This window comes from Rhopalosiphum padi, chromosome 2 (genome assembly GCF_020882245.1).
Source record: "Rhopalosiphum padi isolate XX-2018 chromosome 2, ASM2088224v1, whole genome shotgun sequence".
NCBI lineage: Eukaryota > Metazoa > Arthropoda > Insecta > Hemiptera > Aphididae > Rhopalosiphum > Rhopalosiphum padi.
In genome coordinates this window covers 75,070,096-75,083,835 of record NC_083598.1, presented here as the reverse complement: position 1 = coordinate 75,083,835, position 13,740 = coordinate 75,070,096, and the positions used below count along the sequence as shown (strand labels likewise).

Here is a 13,740-nt window from a genome sequence, read left to right as displayed (position 1 = left end):
CCACTGAACGAATTTTCATGTTTCGTTAATTTTTTTTTTTTTTCGTGAACCCGCGTGCCGAATATTACCGTCACGGGCTCTCGCACAAGAGCGGTATTTGAACCGGACACGGTTTTGTGTTTTGTCCCACCACTGCAACTGACAACCGCTGCCTACCCGACTAAATAACCCTTCTCCGTACTCGACTACCACACATACCCCTTCTAGTTCCTATTAGTAACGATTATTACCATCACCAACCGTCGTCGACGTCGTCATCGTCGTCGTTTGGGTATCATTAATTACGTTTCTGTCCGTCACATTTCTCTGTAAAACTCTTCAGACGCCGACGGAATATATTACGCCCGACTGTAACTGATTTCAATCCGCGCGCTCATTGCGTTCACCCTCGCGACCTCATTCACCCACCCTGACTACACAGCGAGGACTTTCACGGTTTTTTACACACGGAAAGTTTTTTTCTTTGCGTTTCCCCTCTCTCCAGAAAAAAAATCACATTTCACGACACGCATTATGGTCCAGCTGCTTCTACTATTGCTGCAGCCGCTACATACTAAGCGTAATATACATATATTTTCAACCCATGTCGTTCCGAAGCAATTTATTCCGAAATGCAATTTTTAACTTAAAATCCAGTTTTTAATAAAACTCGGTATACTGTGTCTCTCTCATTGCAAGCACGCTTATTTTTTCTGGAACACCGTGAAATTGATTTACGAATGCTTACGCGTTTGTATTCTAACCGAGTTATAACACTACCTATACTGGCTATATGTGATTTATTTATCTCTTTAACGAAATAGTCATATTATTTATATCATACATTATTTATTTATAAATTTAATTTTTACTCCGATGCATTACGTTTTGTGATGATTAATCTGCCACGATCTATTTTGATATTTCTTTTTGATGAATTTTCATTATGAATATACTTGAATAAAAGTTTATAAAATTATAAGGAACTATTATTATTTTTGCAATAATTTAACCATCGTGTAAATAAATTGATCGATCCCGTCTATTACTTCTTTTTCACAGTATTAATGAAAATTATTTGGTTAGATTCAATTACCTATAGCAAGCCCCTTTTATTCAACACCCCCAAACAATTGTCTCGTTCATACATCCATTTCTATGTTTATATAATGTAAAAGTGGAAGGATAGTTCGGTATTATAAAATAACGATAAGCAGTCAGCGATCAAGACTTACGCCATATATATATATATATATATATATGTACGTTATATTAATTTGCACGCATTCTCCTTTCATAATCACTTATCTTTTGGACGGAAGATTTAACCACCAACACGTCATAATGTTTAAGTAAAGAGAGGGTGTTATGTCCTTTTGCTTTTAGGACCGAGATCATTGTCGGAGGTAGCCCCTTTTGTGACGGACATGGTTCTGTACGGGGTTAAAACCTCGTCATTACTATGCTAATCTATGCTTATTTTCGACTCCCGGCTTTTTGGGTTTAATTAATTACACTTCTGACACGACCAAATATATTCGGACACAGTATCTTATTCGATGGGCTCTTCGCTATTCATAGCTATATAGTAGTAGGTCAGATTTAAAATAAATACAATAATTTGCTTTTGATTCCCCATATTATGTTACTATTCGATTTTGATTTTTCTTGTAAATCGGTATTACTTATTCATTTCAAATCATGTAAGCATTTAGGTATTTAAAATGGATTTTATTTTTAAATTACATAGTGACAAATAAATAATTATTTTTTTATACTTAATCGTGGTTAAAATGTAAACTACACTTTGAAACAAGCCTATATTCGTTCAAAAATTATTTAACGTAAAAATCAATAAGACTACATTTTATATTTTATGTTCAAGTTAATTAAAATGGTAGATGGTACATGCATACATCACTATCGGTTGGCAACAAAAAAATGAAATTAAAAAAAATATATTCAACTACTGTTGGTGCGGTTATACACAGTAATTTAACTCAGTGAAGAGGAACATGTATCTTCTTTGAAATTTAAAAATTAAAAAATCATAATAATCGTTTCGTGACAAAATTGCGGTTTTCAAATTACACTCGTGCAGCTCTCGAAGTGAAAAATACACCACTTGCGCTCGTGGTGGTATATATTGTCTAGAGTTATGAAAAAAAATATGATGAAAAAACTAGAGAGAAAATGAAGGACTGAAGCTTTTGAGAATGTACGTGTGAGTGTACATCTATGTATATATAATATATGTGCACATGTGTGTCATCAAGTTGATTAGACGTAGAGCAAAGATAGTGGAGTGGTAGCGAAGGCTGCAGTAGGATCCGCGACGATAAAGTAATGCGGGGGTGAACAAGAGAGGTACGCGAGTCTAAAGTGCAATGTTATTATTATGGACAGGGGTGTACTACATATATATAATGATGGTAGCCGTGTCACTACTACTGTCACTATATACGTATACTGCTGCTACCGCTTTTGCCACTGCAGCTTTTCTTGCTGACGATGCACTCGACCGACTTGACAACGACAACGACGCATCTCGCACGATGATGGTATACCCCTTGTACTTTCCCCCACTTTCGTCTCATCACACAGCCCTTATATACGCTTTGCCATTTTCCAACACAATTCCATGACAGACTACGCCACCGCCACCAACACTGCCGACAAAGTTTTGCCCTCCTCATTAGTGTCAGACCGAGTGAATGCCGTTTATTCTTTTATCTCAACTAACCCCTTCGACTACCGTGTTCCCTACTGTCCCATCATCATCTGTGTCTGTCTACCATCTGTACTGTCTCCGTATCCACCATTCCACCCACCGTCTATTTATTTGCCACAAGACAGTTCGGTCAGCTGAATATTACGCACGACCGCGTGGTGCGACGAAAACTACTATTTCTGAGGATAATAATGTAAACGTTTAACGATCAAACACTGCAAAGCTCGCCAATGTCAGTATTTCGATCCCATCACGAACAGAACTAGTATTTCTACGAAAATTACCAAGTAGAAACGACAACAGAGGTTCTTTACAGGTAATCGACAATAAATTCTATATCCCTTTGCAATAGCACCAACCTTTACGTTTTTTTTAAATTTATTTGTTTGGTATATCGATAAAATAATCATAAACATTTATTGGAATTTCAATCTAAAGATCCGCGTACGATAAGCCATAAAACAAAATAGCAGACTTTGTCTTAACTTTTGTCGCCAAATAGCCAACATCACTATAATATTATGTTCTAAATTAGAAAGTTTTAAAGAATTACATACGTAACATATTTCACTTAAATTTTATAAGGATGAATGAAAAAACACAAACCGTTTAACGCTGCCTTTACTTGCGACGTAAATCAGTATTTAGTAAAGTATAATATCCATACTGTACCAATACTATAATATGCACGTACAATATGTTGTACCTACACTGACTCGTGTATATTGCTTTTTGTTATTAATTGACCATTCGCCGTTTTTAATAGTTTAATTATCTTTAAATACCTAAATGCATAATCATAAATAGAAGACAACAAACAAACAAATTAAATATCGAGTAGCTTAATCATTAAACATTTTCGAACAAATATAACATTTTAACGAATTACTTTTATTTTAGTTATAAAACAAAATCATTCCAATGCAAACAATTAAACAATAATTTAAATAATTAAGTTTAAAAAAAATCAAATATATTATATTAAAATTTCAATAGACATTATATATGACAGATAAAATATACTTGCTTAATTTATTAAATAAATAAATAATTTTTAATCTTAATGTACTGTTACCAAGCAAAAAATAATTTTAAACAAACGAGATTAAGAAAACTTCTCTATTAAAGATACAATTTCACTCGATGAATGCAAAAAGTCGATAAGGAAAGTTGTTCATAGCAATAATTAAATTATTTTCAATTAAAATATTTTAAAAGTTAATTTTAAACTCAATCTTTAAATCCCACATTTGTCTTTAATAGATCTAATGGAAAAACGTTTTAAATGTTTTAAACTAATTAGTAATACCTAGTTGTATTGAATAATTTTAATTAAATACAAAAAACCTGTATTTTAAATACCAAATTTGAATTATATGAACTTTTTGATTCATATAAGTGTACTAGAAATTCACGTGGAATCAAAATCTCCTTTTACTACAACCACTATATATTTACTCCATATGACGGTATATTGTAGACGAACGGATAAAGTTAGAAAATTTAAATAAAAATGACGGGAAAAGCTTTGTGTGTTTCGCCTATGAAAACAAATGCGGATAAAGAACTAAAACAACAACTCACTTTCGGTGAGCAAGGAGTGGTTAAAACCTGGCGTAAATATAAAACAAAACAAAAAAGTACTCGTTTGCATAAAACACACTTCCCTTGAATGTTTTATATTCTACATTGGCGTAAACAATACAATTGAATAAATTTTGGTGAATTGTCGCTGTCCAAATGAACTTAATAATCCCCAAAGCAACAGCTCCAAAGAATAGTAATAATAATAATAATAATCATAATAATAAAAAAACAACCGAAGTAAAACCGTGTTTGGGTTCCCCCCGACCATTACAATCCTATTTGCGTATGCATAATTTTACATTAACTTAACATATTAGTATAGTCCCGCGTTGATTACGCGAAGTCGTTAAGTAAAATATGTTGCATACCCTGGATATACATTTATTGCTTTATTTTAACATGAATAAACTATACGTGAAGTGCGGAACACAAAAATGTATATATTTTCAGAAATATTTTATGTATTTTTATTTATAGGTAAACGAGAATTTAAAAGGTTTATATTACAGTAATATCCGTTCAATCAGTCAAAAGTAAAACAAAAGCAAACAGATTCATTACTAAAATATAGAAAACAACTATGTTTTACAATTCTGTTAATTTGCCTATAATAAAATAAAAATAAAATTTTTCATTTAATGTCATCAAATCAACGCTTTAGATTTAAAATATTAAGTTAAATATCGTATTTATTTTAAATGGCTAATTTATAGTCGACTTTAAAAAAATTCAAAATAACTTTCATAATAGTTTTAATAATATAGTATATACGCATAGAAACACAATACTACTGTTTCATTTATACATCTAAGCAATTATTTTTATTTCTTCAAATCTTTTTTTTTTTCTTAAATTATATGCTCTTATTCTAAAGTTGATTCTTTGGTGACATTTGGTAACTTATAAAACTAAAACTAACATTTAGTATTTTCCGATCCACTGTCCGGGTTCGAAATATTAGAAAAAGCTTTTAAAGAAACCAAGTTTTTATCCTCTCTTTGACAGACGAACAACAATTGAGATTCGTCTTCCAAAAGGGTCTCCATCGACTTTATCTCACGAGGTCATATTTCGTTTTACCCACACACAATAATAATACATACAAACAAATTCACTATATGCAGTACGATAAGCTATAAAAATACGTACTATTATTATTATTGTTATTGTATGCATTTATATGTCCATGTGATTTAAAAATGCTAATAGTATAATAAATAATGCAATGTTTTCAGAAAAAAAATTAAGCTCACAGGAGCGGCCGCTGCAAACCTTGTTTTTCTGTCCGTCGCACCGGTACCGGTAGCCGTCATGATGAACGAGTATCTCCACTGCATGCAGATACATCGGAATTACATATACCTTATGGCTACTGACTAATTTACCAATATCGGTTTCATCTATGTACATGATTTTTTGATAACCTACAGGTGGTTCACAGTAATGATTTCAGTGTCACACACATTTATAGAATGACCCTAGCCACAAGACATAAATACATGTCGATATTACCAATAATACAACTGATTAGATTTTAGATAGTAAACATTAAACCACTACAACACGCTTCGTCCATCGTAATAATATAATAGTTATCAATTTATCATTATAGAATTTCTTATAGCGATGATCGTTTTAATTATTATTTTTATAATTCACCAAATTTACAGTGGTTAAAAATAGTAAGACACTACTGCGTATAATTACATATTTTCGACAACTATGAATTTTACTATTATGTTTTAAAAGCAGTATATATTTACTGATGTGTGCGTACTAAAAATGTTTATTATTGTTTCACTTTTGTCCCGGCGATGTTGCAGGTACGAAATTGTCATTTACCTCAGAACGATCATGACTTCCGGAAAACAGTACGAGAATTACTATTTAGATGAGAAGTTTCAGGCCGGAACGGCCAAAGTCCTTGCGGGCCCAACACGGTTACGCGCGATACACTACGGAAATTATATAGTAAGGTTCACAAGGGTGGATACATGTTATGTGTAATAAACATGGGTACAAGAACAGGGAAAGTTTAGCACGAACGCGACGTTGGGGGAGCGGCGAGAGATGGTAGTTTATGGAACTCTGGGAAATTAGGTTTAACATTGAATATTCGAAACCAAGAATAATTGGAATGGCACGAATATTTTGACCTTCTCGGGGCATCAACATTTACTACCTCATTGTCACCACCATCACCACTAAACATCCGCTAGTAATAGTACTTTATATATATATATATATATATATTTGGTGCGTAATAAAATTAACACGAAAACCAACCCAAAACCGATTTATACGACAGTGTTTTTGTTAATAGAGCGTTTTATAATTACTGTCTATTGTAGTCAATTCAAAATAATCGTCAGCGTTAATAATAATAATAATAATCAAAAATAATTATTATTAAGACAATAAGAATAAATGGAATATATGAATTCCATTATTTAAATTTTACATAATTTTCTTTTTTTCTGAATATGCTTACCACGGTATTTAAACAATTATTTTCAACAGATTCAAATATTTATAATATTTATATACTAATTGGTTATGGTTAAGTATAATACTTCAGAAAATAATGAGATAAATATGACAGAAAACAGGATGGCTTAACTGTATCAAAAAATAATAATAATGATTTCAGTACTTATATGGATTAAATTATTAGTATTATACATAGAATGAAAAAAATTATATTTTATATTTTACTTTCATTTTTATACAAATTTTTTAGTTAAATATTGTATATCAATGGTATTTATAATTTAAAAATGTTTCTTTATAAATATTATCTTTTTGTTATAAACGTATTTATATTGTATACATATATATCTTGAAAATAATATATATATGGTTATTATATCAATAGCTATAAAACGATAAAAATATCCAATGTTAAAAGTTAAATAAATATAATAATATTTTTTTACGACGAAATAATATAAATTACAATAAATTGCAACCTATTCAACTATATCATTCCGCTGTTGGTTTCAATAATACTATAACAAACGCTTCAGATCTAAGGTATAAAATACATAATATATATAAATAAATAATGATTACGTCAAAGCAATAACAATAAACAACAATAATTAATATAATTAAAATATGTCACATAATTTATGTAACAGTTTTGCCAATTAACCATTTCCAATAAGTTTTACTTGTAATTTCCGTACGTAAACGCAATTAATTCACATAACATCGAATACAAACACAAATAAAATAAACTATTCACCAACTGAAAATAGTATGACTTTTATCTCCTAACCCACTCACTATGAGTGTAAATCTATTTAAAATTATTTACAATACTTTAGCTTTCATTCTTTGTTGCATAGAGAACCACGAGTACGTTTATAAGCTGGTTATATTATATGCATAATATATGCATACAATTTGGTATAATCATAAAAAATTTAATAACTATTTATATCTTATTTAATATCTACGTAGTTAAACCGTTTTAAACGTATGGATTAATATCAATGCTATCTATAATGTAGTATTATCAACAATGATTATAATTTGCAAGCGCTCAATATTTAGATTATTACAAGAGAAACGTCACATTATATTATTTGGCATAAAAAAAGAATCTAAAAAATGTATCCTTGTTGGTTATATTATAATTAGTTTAAAGTTAAACAGTACTACCCTTTAATTGGTTTTTACATTATACAGTTTAATAGGTAGGCAGATGTAAGCAAAAGTAAATGGTATACAAATGTGTAAGTCTGCGCTGCAATATTATACATACGATTCTACCAATCCAATATTATTATATAATTCGCACGTTACATACGCTGTGCTGTATCGTTTTACCGCCTCGGCATTATACTCAGTAACGGGATGGCTGTGGTTCGCTCAGTATGTACTATACATACATGTATTATTATATAAGATTACGCAGCTTGAGGTTCCGAGTATGCTACTCGTTTTCAACTACCCCTTTGCACCTGCAGTGTATACATATATACACAGACAGCAGCAGCAGATAGTATATTATATATGTTGTGGGTACGCGTCGTGTGCGAGGATTAAACAGGAAAATATATTCTCGTTTCCGGTTTTATGTGCGCCAAGAGAAAGTACGGTGTCTGTGCTGTGTAAGGGTCGAACGCACAAATGTGCTTATGTGTGTGTGTGAGTGCGCGCAATAGGGTGCTCTGGCTATTTGTAACTTTACACGTGGTAACGGTTAAACGCCATAACTCACCTGAGTGTCCGGTTATCGCCTCGTTCCGGTAAAAACTTTAAAAGTGTTGGTTTCGCGCGTTGAAAAATAGCGGTTGCCGTACGGGCCACCCAGAAATCGATGACTCTGCTATAGCGACTGAAGGTGTATGTATAGGTATTATTTGCCACGGAAAACAGTAGTTCAAAGTGTATTATGTAGAGAAAAAATGTAAATATTTTGTATCATATATAATAACATGATATTATATAATTATTTAATTATTATTACAATCGTATTAACATTTAATGCAATAATATCTCCATTAATAATAAAACAGTAAACATTTAGAACGCATGACCAGCTTTACAGATAATGTCGTGTTTTTTGATCGAGAGAATCGGAAATATCTAAGTAGCGATGAAAAGTAAACAAAAACTGTATGATTTAGCGGTAGGTATATGTATAAAAAACCGTTTTTTGAAATCATAAATAAATATCTTCGAAATTCTTGAGTTGTTTGCACGATTTCTTCGAGGTATTAGTAGTCGTCGCTTAAGCTCACACCTCCTCATCTGTAGGCACGCCAAAGTACTCAGCAACGGGTGTATATATATATTAGCGTATATACATTATATGATTTATGGTCTACCCCGAACGCGTGGAAGCATTTTTCACACATTTATATAACGAAAATACCCAAGCTCAGGGCGCGTATACTATTATTATATACCTACAGTGATCTGTATACATCACAGACACCGACGTGATGGAAAGGTATTCGTGATGCTGTTTTGTGAATCTCTTAAACATTCTTCTCGAAAGTCGTTTATGATGCGATGAGAGAAATTTTCGTGTATAGATGATACTAACCTATAATAGCCGTCTCCACCCTTATAGTTGGCATTCACGTTGATTTATTATAATACTCACATACCTATATTATATAATATGAGTATTATATTATTATACTTTTCTGCGAGACGGTTGAAAACGAAGCGTCAGAAAATAATATGATGATCATAATAATATAAAACGATACAGTTATTACAATGATGATCATAGTATAACATGCAGATTTTATAAACGAAGCGAGTGGTGTACATAATGATATGAACCGTTTACATACAAGTATAATAATAAATATGTGGTTTTATTTCCGGTTTTTAGTAATATTGTGATCTACGTCCTACGATATAGACTAGCTATCCACGGGAAAATTAGAGAACTACAATCATTGCATTTTTATAATTTAGCAATGGGTAAATGGCAACAACAAATTCCTCGAAAATTGTACGTGAAAATACAAAGATGCTCAGTTAAATTGTAGTTTCTTCTTTACATTTCAAGTGGAAAATAGAAAAAAAATCTAAAACTCAAACTTACGATATATTAGTATAGGTATTTACAGTAGCATAGTATCTCGACAAACGATTTATATTAACACTTTAAAGTGTATAACTATTTTATATCAAACTATAGAATATTTTATATTAGACTTTATTATAAGCTGTATCGTGCTATAGTGAATATAATATAACCTAACTTGGTTCCTACCCACTTATATTTTATACTTTTATACATTATTCACTCAGTAATATTTTAAAGAAAACTGTAGAACGGTAGGTATTATAAAATACTAAATTAATAATTATTTTTAAAGATGCCAAAATGCTCACGATTGTTTACGATTTTGGCAATTGGATTCATTTAACGTTTTACTCCGACAAATTAAATTAAATTATACATTAATTTAATGGAAGTTTAGAATTACCATTCAAACATAAACAATTTCCATTTAAAACGCACATTTTCAAAACACTTAAAATAGCAGTTATTTACATAATAGAATTACGTTCCCTTAACATGTAAAATACATATCTAGTTTTAATGAATTAATTTAACATGGGAAAACTTTTATAACAGTTCTGAATAATTGTAATAATAATATTGTGTATTAATAATCTCATTTATTTTTATTATTATGATTATATAACATGGTGTATTTTTCTTGTATAGGTATAATACTACTTGATATAAATCGTTTAATTAAAATTCATCATATTTGGATATACCTACTAGAAACATATTATTTCACAATGTACCTATTATTATTGATATTAATTCTTAAATTTACGAAAATAAAATCGTTACCACTCGGACAGTATAGAATAAGATCCTAAATATATTATTATACCAATAGTAATAATACATAATATAAAAATTGTGGCGCTCTCTAGGTAAAGAGTAATAAAATATATATATTCGATTTTTTTATAATATACTAATAATAGACTAGTGAACCATTAGAAGTAATTTAATTGTATATTCCTATTTCCTATATTATTAAATTAAAATGGAGAAAAAACTGTATAACCTTTATATTAAAATATTTAATATAATATACACTATCATAGACAATATAGAGTAGATTAAACTATTCATTTTATTTTTACGGTTTAATGAAACTTAAAAACGTCAGTATTAACTATTTATAATAGTTTTAAATATATCAAAATATTGAAGTATAATTTATTTTAAGTACCTACATAATATAATTATACATTCATGTACCTTTACATGGTTACACCATTTTACAGAGGTAGGTAACTAAAAAAATATCCTACAATCAAATCATACCACAAGCAATATTATGATGAGGACCTGAATATTAAATTTAGGAGGGTGTTGCTATGTTACCTGATGTAAGTTTTCATATACAACATACACATGATATCCGATAGACAGAAGTGTGATTAGGTCGATCTTTTTTCGGGAAAGAGTAGGTATCAGGAATTGTGTTTTCATTTTTCGATATGCTCATTGTTTAAAAAATAATAACGGAAGAAACAATTGATAAAACATTAAAAAAAAAATTAATTATTCCATCACCATTCATTAGGTAACTTATTTTCATTCTTTATTTACTTAATATAATAATATTTTGCTAGTACTACTGTTAATAAATAAAATATATATTTAAATTATATACCTATGGATCAACCTGGCCCTTGCTGAAAATAAAATAAATATTCATTCCAAAATAAAGTTCAATTATACTATTCAATTTTCGTATCTCAGGATAGTAAAAATTAATTCAACTATAATTAATTGCTAAATAATAAAACCAATTGACGAGTAAATCACGACCCAATTTACATTTTATTAAATTAGATTTTATTCTATAATTAATAATGCACTAAAAAAATAAATAGAAGTAGGTAACCCCTCAACATAATATTATGTCCTTTAATATGATAGGTATAGGTATCACAAATTTTTTTGGATTTTGGTTAGTATTTAACCCATTCAAATTTAAAAAAGAAAAAAGGTCCTTACGTTCGCATGACGAAATGTTATTTACTTCGTAAAAATTCAATTTCCTTATTGATCTAAGCTCTTTGTTGGCATTTTAGTCTTATAGTGATTAATGGGTAAATTGTACGATTTTCATACTCCACTAAATGCAATACAACTATTGAATTAAACCTTTAGTTTACTTCTTATTTACGGTGTAAATAAATATTTAAAAAAATAATACATTAATAATCGGATATCTATGAAAACAAATATATCTAATTAATATAATTACTAATTATATACAATGGAATATCCTCCAAACTTTAGTCTACTATTCCATTGTCATATTGTGACGTTTACTTAAAACAATTACCATAATAAGCGGATGATTTCATAATCGACTAAACTACGAATTTTAAATTTAATTTCACGCGATGTTATTGATTTAATATCATCTATTTTAAATATAAAAATCAATTAATTTGAGTCAATGTAAGTCCCTGTGGCGCAGTGGAAAGCGTACTGGACTTCGGATCCAGGGGTCGTGGGTTCGACCCCCACCAGGGACACTGGCTAGAATTTTTTTTAGATTTTGTAGATAACGTAATAGTAAATTAAATTATTTGTGACATTCACGCCGATCATAGTGAGCATCGCCACTCCAGTCTCCGCCCACTTTAAGAACGACGCACGATGGCAGGAACGACAATAATATCGTAGCTAAAAATAGACCTCCGCTGTATTATTATCGGAAGCTAATATATTATTATTATCGAAATGATCGTATCCAACTGTGTAAATGGTAAACCTGGACATGTTTATTATTTAAATGGCTCTGATTATCATCAAGATAATATTTTGGGTTTATTTTAGTTTGACATTCAACTGGCACGATATTTTTTTGATAACAAAAAATACCATGCTACCACACTAAATAAAACGATTTTTATCGCTTTGTGAAATAATTTAATTCATCAAAAACAATAATTTTGATTTTCGTAATATTATCGCCACGAGAAAAAAATGACTTGCTTATCGGAAAATATCGGTTAATTTAGTTGACAAGTCGAGTCATGAAAATAAAATCATAGGTTTTGAAAGAAATCGAACCTGCAGCTGCGGCGATCGAATCATGTCGAATGAAACCATGTTGTTATTTTTAAAATAAGTTGTATTATTCACAATAACCTATAATAAATTCATGAAAATATTGTTCGTATTAGTACAATTTTCGCGTATGTCGTATGTGATACAATATTAATTTACAGCGGTTTTATCTACAAATAATTGTATACGATTTAAATGTTAACACTTCTACTTGGCTCTCAACAGTCAACAATTTCTAATGTCTATCGTACTATTACTATTGTTTATTTGTTTATAATATTCGCTGCGGAATAAGAACGTAGCCCATTGTTCATGCGGTGGATCAGTTCTCTATCGAAATCTTATCATAAATGGGTACCACCGGACGTACGGAATTGGTCGTTCTTTTAGTTTTTTCAACACCGATCAGCGCGGCGAACCTGTTTTAGTCCAACGTCCGGTACGTTCTGGGCAAGTATAGTATAATTTGGTTGGTTTATACTCAATAATCAATATTGGTAAAAATACACTTTTGACATATCAGAGGTGATTTTAGCAGAATAATCATAAAATATATTAAAATCTATTCTGGAGCAACTTAATACATCGATACCTAATGTACAAAATTTCTTATGTATTATATTAATATCAATGTACATACATAGCGATTATAATAACGACTTACGATTACGAATAAAAGATAAAATAATATTTAAATGTTGGTAGTCGGTGTACACTGTACAGTAAAAAGGTGGTTGAAGAAGTAAGCTGAATCATCGCGAAAATGAGATAAAAGATAATAACATCAAACCCTGCATGATCGTCCACATGTAGTACACGGTCACATGGGAAGATTTTTTCTAAATAAATC

The 13,740-nt window shown here is 30.2% G+C and overlaps 1 protein-coding gene and 1 non-coding gene across 11 annotated transcripts in view; one reads left to right on the top strand and one right to left on the bottom strand.

The window, feature by feature from the left end:
• LOC132919374 (RNA-binding protein Musashi homolog Rbp6) overlaps positions 1 to 13,740 on the bottom strand; it is a 376,780-nt gene that overhangs the window by 85,592 nt on the left and 277,448 nt on the right. The gene's annotated exons all lie outside the window — the stretch shown is intronic.
• Trnar-ucg (transfer RNA arginine (anticodon UCG)) lies at positions 12,280 to 12,352 on the top strand. The gene has a single exon. It is a non-coding gene; the product is annotated as a tRNA-Arg (tRNA).